Here is an 8,195-nt window from a genome sequence, read left to right as displayed (position 1 = left end):
TCCAGAGGTCATGAGTTCAATTCCCAGCAACCACATGGTGGCTCACAACCATCTGTAAAGAGATCTGATGCCCTCTTCTGGTGTATCTGAGGACAGCTACAGTGTACTTATATATAATAAAATAAAAAATAAATCTTTAAAAAAAAAAAAAAAAGCTAACAGGGACAGGAGAAACAGCTCAGCTGTTAAGAGCCCTGGCTGCGGTACAGAGGGCCAGCATTCAGTTCTCAGCACGCATGTGGAAGCTTACGGTTCTCTGCAACTCCAGTTCCAGGGAATCTAATGCCCCTTTCTTGTCTCTTCAGGCTCCTGCATGCATGTGGTATGCATACATTCTGGCCAGGACCTTGACCGAACATACTTGGTTGTCTCACTGTAATAAAGTTTAATCAGAAAGTGGTAACAAAAGATTACATATAAACACAACTGGAAGGTAAAATTGTTAAAGAGAGGTCACTAGGGACACAAAGAAACATTTAGATCATAATGATAACGAAAACATAGGAGTACATGTGTTAGACATGTCCACAGTAGGACTGTAGAAGGAGTCCTGCTTTAAATAGAAACTGTATCTACTTTAAATAGATACTGGAATTTTAGGATTGACAGGCCTTGAAAGGGCTACAAACAGAATTCAAAGATGAAGGAAATACAGAGGGCAACAGAAATAAGTAAAATAAAGGGTAAACCAAGAAGATTCACAAAACTAATGTTGGACTTTTGACAATATTTTAAAAGTATACTGAAAAGAAGAAATGGGAGCTGGCCAGAAGGCTCGGTAGGTAAGTGTTAGCTTCAAAGACATGAGGGACTGGAGTTCAGATTCCCCCCCTAACCTGGCTCTGTATAAATGCTGGGTAGGTGTGGTGGCTTGCCTGTAATTCCAATCTGAGAGAGAGAGAGAGAGAGAGAGAGAGAGAGAGAGAGAGAGAAGAGACAGAGAGAGAATCCCTGAATAGAGCTGAAAAAATAGATATGCCAAGTTAGCAACCTCTGGGTGGGCAGCTGAGGAAGATACTCAGTATCAACATCTGGCTGTTACATGCATGTGCACACATACAGTGCATCTGCACACACGTGTGGTCTCACTCATGAATGCATCACACACTCCATAAAGTGGAAGGAATACACACACACACACACACACACACACACACACACACACACACACACAGAGAATTAAAAAAAAAAAGAACAGACACAATAGGCCTAAGAACAGTGTGGTGGTCGTCTTCCACTGGCAACCTGACTGGAGTTTAAACTACCAGGAGGACTTTGTCTATGAGGTGTTTTCAGAAATACACATCCTAAACATGGGCAGCGCTGTCTCACGGGCTGTGGTCCTGAACTGAATAAAAAAGGAAGTGATCTGAGGCCAGCATTCATCACTCACTCTCTACTTCCCTACTGTGGACACGACGTGACTGGCTGCCTCTGGCTCTTGCTAACTCGCCCTCCCAGAAACACGCCTTCCCGCTGCGATGAACAGTATACCTTTTCAAGCCGTGCACTACAATAAACCCTTTCCTTCTGTTAGTCGCTTTTGTCACAGCGAGGACCAAAGTAGTGAGCATCCCTCCATATACAAGCAATTCAAATATTCAAACGAGACGAATGCCTAGAAAATGCTTTGCCGGGATTAAGAAGCGCAGCGAAAAATGGAGTCATAAACACCATGACCTTCTGTTCCTGCCATCCTTGAAGGCATCCTTATTCGGGTGATATTGGGGAAGAGAAAGGGGTGAAGCTTCCCCCCACCCGGGCTTTGGAAGGGGGGGATGGGAAAGGGGGGTAGTCTCAGTCAGAAGATGGAGGGTCTGTTTACAGGGCTCTTGCTGCACAGTTGCGAACTGAGGTTGGGCACCGCCTCCCTCAGGCTGCTGTGGATTAAGTGAACAATCATTTAAAGGGCCCAGCAACTGCCAGGGGCAAAGGATGCTGCTGGCAGGGGCTTTTTTGAAGAGGAAGCTGGAAACCCTAGTTTTATGGTAACATGACGTCATCACTCCCACCACCGCAGTGCGGGGAGTCCTGGTGGGTGAGCTGACCATAGACTTTATCCGATTTATTCAGCCCTGGGCAGTGGTCAGCCCTGTAGTTCACCGAGCTGCGAGCCAACCCTTACTGAAAAAAGAAAACTCAAGGAGACTTGGTGAAGGCTGGGGTTTGCCATTGAAGATCCTGGGAGGCGTCCAGGGTTGAGGTCCAGGGAATTTAGGCTGGAGTGACAGTGTGTGATGACGGCCTATGACCCAAGGTACAGGGATGGGGACAAGGAGGAGGTCTCCACCTGACGGAAGGATGTGGGAGGGAAAGAGGTGCAGGTTAGCCTGTGGCGTCATTCCGTCAGCAGAGCTGTCTGCAATGCTCTGACTTTCCCGTGGTGATCTGGCCCAAAAGCCAGAAGACATTTTTAAGACCCACCTGTTAACACTTGGAGTCCAGATCCCTAACCCGCCCCTAATCCCTCTTCAGTAAAAGATGTGCCTCAACCCCACCCCAGATTTTTTTGTCCCCCTACGATAAGCAATTGTTGATGTCTCTCGTCCGTACAGATGGATGTTTTATAGTTTTTATGATTTCAATTGAAAGCAAACAGCTTTCGGGGTCTGCAGGCAGATTCAGCTGGGCGCCACCGGGTCCCTTTCCTTTGGGAATGAAAGGCACTGCTGAGCGATGGGGTGCTGCACCCGATTACGGGCGTCCGTCTCCCACCTCTCACTGGTGATGTCACAGCCCAGCCCCAGCCCCCTCCCGCTCCAACCTCGTCTCTTCTGCAGCCGCTACGCCCGTCCCTCTCCCTGTGCGACAAACCAGCTGGCGGCAGAGGCTCGGACGCAGCGCGCAGCCAACCAGCGCGTCGGGAGGGGTTTGGGGCGGGCCGGGCCGGGGGCGCGGAGCTCGTCACGCGGTGCCACCGTCACAGCACCAAGAGCAGCCAGCAAGAAGCATCAGTTCCAGGCTCGGGGACCCTCTCCGGTACCAGTGCCCATGCACGGCCATCACCAGTGACGCCCGAGAGGTAAGGCTACGGCCCACTCGGCCTGTCGCCATTCCGGTCCACCATCCCGCACCTGTCCCTGGCATCCGGAACCCGCACTAAATGTGCATCGGATGGGAGATTCCGGGCCAGCGCCAATGCCCTTGTCGCAGCCCGAAGCGCGGGCTTGGAGCTGCGGCTTCCCTTCCCCCGACCGTCCTCCGCCTCTTAGAAGAACAAAGGGGCGAATTCAGGGGTGTCCGTGCTCCCTGCGAAGCTTTTCAAGGGTCCCAGAAAAGACTTCTTTGCTGAGACGCGACACTTGGCCCATGTGGGTGGAGGTTGCCAGTTCGAGGAACAAGCAGATCTGGGCACAGCCTCCTTTTCCCCTTATCCCTCCACTGCAGAGATGCTACCCAGAGGGATGCGACGGAGCCGCGGGGGAGGGGAGGCAGGGATGAGGAGTAGGGACCAGGACGAGGCTAAGGGGTGTCGAGACGGGGCGCGGCTGCTGATCCAGGCCCTAGGGGACAGTGCGCGGGGCAGCCGCTCTGGTCCCCGGTGGGGGAGGGCAGATGCTGGAGCGGACTGCAAAACAGGCGGGCGGGGCGGGGGATGCGGCGCCACGGCCAGGCCACCGGCTTAATGCGCACTTGGTGACTGCCCATCACTCCTAGTGCTCTGAACGCTCCTCCCTCCTGAGACCCCATTTCCCTTCCAGAAAGACACAGTGCGGGAGGAACCACCCGCAGACACGCCTGGCGGCTACAAAGCCAGTGCCCCAGTAACAGGTGTGGTCGTGGGCTCGAGGGAGGGGGCTGAGGGACCGGTCGTCAGGGCTGACAGAGGTCTCCGGGCGTCTGGCGTCAGTTGACTAAAGGAACATTGCTGGTGAAGACCCTCGCATTCATTCATGAAGCCATTCCTCTCCCCAACTGCTTCCCTGGGGAAGGCCACCGCCCTCTGTTCCCGAAGGGACAGGGACCACATTAGGGCGAAGGGAGAGGGTGGGTCTGCGGTGCAGTTAGGTGCAGGCTGTTGGGGGCCACAGGAGCGGGAGGGGGAGGGGACAGAGGGATTGCCAAGTCATGGGGCCTGCTGGGCGCCGGCGCGACGTCGCCCGGGCGCGGACCCGATGCGCGCCCACGTCCCCAGGAATGGGGATTTTTTCCCCCAGAGACCAGAGGACCCGTACCCCAGTCGCTAGCCTTCCTAAGAAGGGACCGCATTGCTGGGATTAAAGGCCTGCTAGGGCAAGAGGATTGGATCAAGCGGTTGCTGGTGGAGGAGGTGCGGAGAGTCGCTGCTGCCCGCAGGGCTAGTGCTAGTCCAATCCTGGGGAGCCGCAGACATAGCGCAAGCTCCCTCGGAAGACGCGGTCACTCCGAGCTGGCCGAAGGAGGCTGTCAGGGCAAGGTGCCCAGCCCCTCTGTCTAAGGAAGCAGCGCCGGCTGCAGGGAAGCTGTGGGGTTCAGGGGGGCTGGGGCCGCACCTGCGGCGGCCATTTTGCAGGTGTGGCTGGTCACCTGCCCCAGTCAGGCTAAAGGGAAGGGGTGGGCAGGGCAGGCGCGGAGCTGACAGCGGGTCGTGGTGCAGCAGGGTGAGGTGGGCTGCAGGGTCCAAGGCGGGCCTCAGATTTCAGCCTCTGCGCGAGCCTGGTCCTCAGGAGGTTCCTTGCTTTTGGTGGGTGGGGTCACTATCCAGGTCTTTTAAGGCAGAGGGCGGCAGGAATCTCAGGGTCCTCTGGGTGTAAAACCTGAGGAGAGCCCTGTTCCTTAGGCAGGAACCTCTACTAGAGGCTTCCTCTTGTAGTGAGGGTGAGTCTGAAGGACAGATCGTCCTTCTTGCAAGGTTTGTGGGCCACTGATCAGAGAGGCTGTCTTCAGAGATCCCAGGGTGAGAGTAGGAGCTGGCAATATGCCTGTGGGGTCCGTCCCCACTCTCCTGAACCCCGCCTGCTGTTCTAATGCCCTACTCAGAGGGAGCATGGAGCCTGCAGACTGCACCAGCCTCAGACAGGTGGAGACCTGTGCTCTGCACAAAGCTAGAGCTGGATTCAGTCCCAGGCCAGTAAGGGGGTGGGGGAGGTGGTCTCAGGATCCAGCCTGTTCTGTCTGTTCTGTTGATTGTGTGCTCTGCAAATGCAGCAGGGCAGTCCTCCTGTGGGCTTTTGTGCAGGGTTTGGGGGGAGGGGCAGCAAAGACAGGGTAGCCGATGAGGCTGACTAGCCCTAGGAGAAACCCAGAGGGTTTCATGGAGGATCATCCCACACAAAAACTGCCTTTGGGCACAGTCCATCTCTCTAAGAACTGGGAGGGGCTCAGTGATCACCTGTGGACCTTGATGAACCCAGACCACACTGAGTTGGCAGATTGACGAAGCTGTGGTTTGCAGCATATGGAGGCCTATATGTTCCCTAGAGCATGGGCAAACCCAGGGTTCTTAGACTTCCCACTGCCCACACTGGACAGTACAGACTCCCCAGCCACACCTGATGTAGCTGGCCTGCCTGCCGCTTCACTCCTGAGCCCAAACCAGGGCCACAGGCCTGTACTTGGCCTCACTGACTACTACTCTCCCCGGCTCATGGTGACTCAGGGAAGGGCTGGCTGAGCCAGTCCTGTAGGTGAGGGTACTGCAGGGATGGAGGAACCGGTCAAGGTCATCAGCAAAGGCCGTCCTGATTCCTTGGCCTCCTGACTCCTCTCAGTGCCTACCCCAGTCCCTTCAGCTGGTACTCAGTTCCTGAGTTTCCCCTCAAGCAAAGCCTATACACCCTGCATTCAATCTTATCCCAGGAGTAGGGTGGGCAGGCCATAGCATTTAGATGGTCTGGAGGTCCCCCCATATGCTGTCCTTCTGCTCAGATTTCAGGACTCACATCCACCTATCTAGATATCGTTAGTCCTACCCAATGCCAGGGACTCGCAGCCAGTGATGACAGCCCTGGTTCTAGAAACAGGTAGGCACTTAGGACCAGTGACATTAAGTAGCTGTGTATCCCCCTGTTCCGACTGCCAGTGTCCTTTAGAAGCTGGTTCCCACTGAGCTCATCTAACCTCTCAACATCGTGGATTGAGATGGTGATAAGTTACCCATCTAAGGGTGGCTGGCTGGCAGGCAGAGACAGAATCAGGGGTTCTGGTACCCATCTAGGACTTCCTGGGTACCACTAACCTTGTGCTGGGACAGACCATAGGTCAGCTCAAAGGGAGGGGGCTCAGGAGCAGTCAGGGTCATTGAGACTCTAAGGGCTTTATCTGCTCCACTTTTACCTTGCGGGGCTGGCCATACACACCAAAGACAAACACCGTAGCATGTTCACATATGTACACATTTGCACATGTTACACTCATGCACACAAACACATGTGTAGACACACATACACTCAGCATCCTTGGGTCACTGGGTTCTTTTTTTGTTTGTTTGTTTGTTTGTTTGTTTTGCCTGTCTGAATCTTTTTCTGAATAGCTCTCTTCTTCCAGCCTTAGACCTCTCTGAACGGTGTCTTGGGTGTTGCCTCCTTCAGAAAGCTTGCTGTAAGTCACCAGCCCTCCCCCGCCATCTCTCCTCTCCCTTGTAGGCTTAGGGCTGGGAAGAAAGCAGGGGAAATATATATGCTATAAGTTGAACTATGCTATTGAGTGCGCTCCATTATCTGATGGTCTCGGATGCCAGTGAGGAAACAGTAGCATGCCCATTACTCAGATGCAAACACTGAGGCTCCGGGGAAGTCATGCTCAACATTTCCAGGCTGCAACCCATTGCTGCTCTTTTAGTGCCTTCTGTCCACTTTCAACCCCTCTCATCTGTCCTCCCTTATCCTCTTACATCCCCACTCCTCACTCCTTTCAGGGGGGTGGGCCACATAGTGTCACCTCCAACCATCCAATAAGATTCGGTGAGTACCATCTTCGATAGCAAAAGCTCGGAATTAGCAGCCGGCTACACTGACATCTGGAGTAGTCTTGGGTCTGTGTATTTTTGAGGCTGGCTTGTCAGGGCTTCCTTCCCTTTGGGTGGAGCTCCCTGACTATCCCTATGGTCCCCTCCCCTTGAGGGGATGGAGATGCTCAGAAATGACCTAGTGGGGTGCCAGGATTCCCTATATCCACTCACCTTCAAGTGAGCCTCAATTCCTATCCTACCTGTCACCAAGTCAAAGTAAGACACTAAGACAGGGCCAGTGGGCATCAGCTTCCGAGGCTATTACCCTAGGTAGGGAAAACGTGGCAGCTTTGTGTGATTGGCTCTCACTCTCTGCTCACTTCTCAGTCCAGGGCCACTGGCTGCAGGGCCCCAGCATGGGGCAGGGCCATAGCAACTACAGCAGGTGATTCCAGGGCATGGAGGAGCGAAGAGGAACATTGGCCTGCAGTCTTGTTTGCCTGTGAATTACCTCCATACTTCAGCATGACTTTTTTTTAAGGTGTATTTATTTTAGTTTAATTTTATGTGTACATCTGTGCATGCTTGGTACCTGAGAAGGCCAGAAGTCGGTGTCCCTGAACTGAGTTACAGATGACTGTGAGCCACTGTGTGGGTGCTAGGAATCGAACCCAGGTCCTTTTGGAAGAGTAGCCAGTGCTTGCAACCACTGAGCCAGCCCCTGGCAGGACTTTCGTGGTCAGGGGTTTCTCTTTTTCTACACCCCAAGATATCCTTTTCTTTAATTGTGTGGGTTTCTTTTGTCTCTGGGTTTCCACAGCTCTGCTGAGACCCCTCTTTCCTGACACTCCAGGCCTGAGAGCCACCTCCCTGTCTGGCTGATTACTATTAGCCACGGTGCACCACCTTCTGTCAGTTGGGCGGTTGAGTCTCTGATTCTTGGCCCCATTGGCTGTCTGTCAATGGCTTCTATCTTGCTTTGCTGGGGTACGTCCTTGGGAGACTGTAAATGACTGACACATGAATCCGTGAGTGTGAGGGGCTCTGCTCCATCCTCACCCTGGCGGTGACTCATTTCCTCAAAACTCTGGAGGATGCGGCTTCATAGGCCTGGGCATCCAGGTGCTTATGAGAGTCTTCCTCTGTAACTTTCCTCTCTCCAGAATCTTCATTTTCCACGGCGTTCTACCCGTGCACTTAGATAGGTCTCAGTGAGGTTGTGGTCAACGATGCTTCTGGGCCATTCTAATGGAAGATCAGTGAGCCTCAAAGAGAACCTCTTCTTCCCACCTTTTCTTCCTCAGATCCCCGTGTCACTGCCTCCCCG

General features: G+C 53.7%; 1 protein-coding gene across 13 annotated transcripts in view; it reads left to right on the top strand.

Moving 5' to 3' along the window:
- The first annotated feature begins 2,808 nt into the window (after positions 1-2,808).
- Kif1a (kinesin family member 1A) overlaps positions 2,809-8,195 on the top strand; it is an 84,445-nt gene continuing 79,058 nt past the window's right edge. For 12 of the 13 annotated variants that reach the window (XM_017596916.3, XM_017596915.3, XM_006245563.5 and 9 more), the window contains exon 1: positions 2,809-3,022. The gene's annotated coding sequence lies outside the window, so the exon portion shown is untranslated. The remainder of the gene's footprint in view (positions 3,023-8,195) is intronic. The other variant, NM_001408926.1, reaches the window with a different exon arrangement.

This window comes from Rattus norvegicus, chromosome 9 (genome assembly GCF_036323735.1).
Source record: "Rattus norvegicus strain BN/NHsdMcwi chromosome 9, GRCr8, whole genome shotgun sequence".
Classification (NCBI taxonomy): domain Eukaryota; kingdom Metazoa; phylum Chordata; class Mammalia; order Rodentia; family Muridae; genus Rattus; species Rattus norvegicus.
This window is presented reverse-complemented; position numbering and strand designations above follow the sequence as displayed.